Source organism: Microtus oregoni, unplaced genomic scaffold (genome assembly GCF_018167655.1).
Source record: "Microtus oregoni isolate MIOR12 unplaced genomic scaffold, Mior012 000061F_ref0000440, whole genome shotgun sequence".
NCBI lineage: Eukaryota > Metazoa > Chordata > Mammalia > Rodentia > Cricetidae > Microtus > Microtus oregoni.
This window is the reverse complement of record NW_024543871.1, coordinates 8,076,390-8,078,460: the sequence shown is the minus strand read 5'-3', so window position 1 is coordinate 8,078,460 and position 2,071 is coordinate 8,076,390. Positions and strand designations below refer to the sequence as shown.

At 44.5% G+C, this 2,071-nt stretch overlaps 1 pseudogene; it reads left to right on the top strand.

The window, feature by feature from the left end:
- Window positions 1-270: 270 nt before the first annotated feature.
- Window positions 271-1,831, top strand: LOC121439445 (annotated as a pseudogene).
- Window positions 1,832-2,071: the final 240 nt, after the last annotated feature.

Here is a 2,071-nt window from a genome sequence, read left to right as displayed (position 1 = left end):
TCTGCTAATTCCAATCCATGGCGTCTCTGCTCCCAGTGTTGCACAGTCCCATATACCTATGAGTGTTACTGGACAGCCATGGTGCCACTGTAGAGTGCTGTAGATAGTAAGAAAAGGGACCCCTCATATAAAGGCTTATTTATGCTTTATTTCTTTTGACTTAAGTTTAACATGAAATCAGTAGGCTGTGTAAGCTGCATGAAAGTAAACGACTTAAGAAATTTTAGAAAAGATTGAACTCGAGTTGGAAGAGGTGAGTCTGGTCTCAAAATGGAGGTAAAACAGCTGCCCGGTTGCCCCCAGCCTGACTCCAGCCATCGCCACCACCGGGGGAGGAGGGCCATGATCCAAAGGAACCAGAACAGTTGAGGAAACCGTTTATTGGTGGTCTGAGCTTTGAAACCACAAATGATAGCTTAAGAGAACATTTTGAGAAATGGGGCACAGTTACAGACTGTGTGGTAATGAGAGATCCTCAAACAAAACGTTCCAGGGCCTTTGGTTTTGTAACCTACTCTTGTGTTGAAGAGGTGGATGCTGCAGTGTGTGCTCGGCCACACAAAGTTGATGGGCGTGTGGTGGAACCAAAGAGAGCTGTTTCTAGAGGGGATTCTGTAAAGCCTGGTGCCCATTTAACAGTGAAGAAAATCTTTGTTGGTGGTAGGAAAGAAGAGTATAACCTGAGAGACTACTTTGGAAAGTATGGCAAGATTGAAACCATAGAAGTTATGGAAGACAGGCAGAGTGAGACAAAGAGAGGATTTGCTTTTGTGACTTTGGATGACCACGACACAGTTGATAAAATTGTTGTTCAGAAATACCACACTATTAATGGGCATAATTGTGAAGTGAAAAAGGCCTTTCTAAACAAGAGATGCAGTCTGCTGGATCACAGAGAGGCCCTGAAGGTGGATCTGGCAATTTTATGGGTTGTGGAGGGAACTTTGGAGTTGGTGGAGGTAATTTTGGTCATGGTGGAAACTTTGGTGGAAGAGGAGGTTATAGTGGTAGAGGTGGTGGCAGCAGAGGTAGTTATGGAGGTGGTGATGGTGGATATTGATGGAGGAAGGTCATTGGTTAATTAATAAAGAAATTTCTTGGCCTGATAAGTCAGAATATAGGTGGGTGGAGTAGACAAAACAGAATGCTGGGAAGAAGGGAAATGAGCTTAGACGCTATGCTGTTCCTCTCCAGGGCAGACGCGATGAAGCTCCAACCCAAGATGGACGTAGGCTAGAATCGTCCTAGTAAGTCACCACCTCATGGTGTTACACACATTAATAGAAATGGGCCAAGCAGTGTTTATATGAATACAGTTTGTGTGTTGGTATTTAGGGTGTAAAGCTAGCCATGCGGGAGCCGGGCAGGACAAAAAGCAGGCCTGCCCACAGCTCCTTCAAAAGGATATAATGGATTTGGAGGTGATGGTGGCAACTATGGTGGTGGTCCTGGTCACAGCAGTAGAGGAGGCTATGGTGGTGGTGGACTAGGTTATGGAAACCAAGGTGGTGGATATGATGGTGGTGGAGGAGGAGGATATGATGGTTACAATGAAGGAGGAAATTTTGGTGGAGGTAACTATGGTGGTGAGAACTATAATGACTTTGGAAAATATAGTGGACAACAGCAATCAAATTATGGACCCATGAAAGGGGGCAGTTTTGGTGGAAGAAGCTCAGGCAGTCCCTATGGTGGTGGCTATGGATCAGGTGGTGGATATGGTAGCAGAAGGTTTAAAAAAAAACAGAAGAAAAGGGCTACAGTTATTAGCAGGAGAGAGAGCGAGGAATTGTCAGGAAAGCTGCAGGTTACTTTGAGACTGTCGTCCTAAATGCATGAGAGGAACTGTAAAAATCTGCCACAGAAGGAGCGATGATCCATAGTCAGAAAAGTTACCACAGCTTAAACAGGAGGCCCTTCTTGTTCAGGACTGTCAGAGCCACAGTTTGCAAAAGGTGCAGCTACGGATTAATGCAACGTAGTATCAATTAGATGTCCATTCCTGAGGTCTTTTATCTGTTGTAACTTTGTCTTTCTTTTTCTTTTCATTACATCAGGTATATTGCCCTAT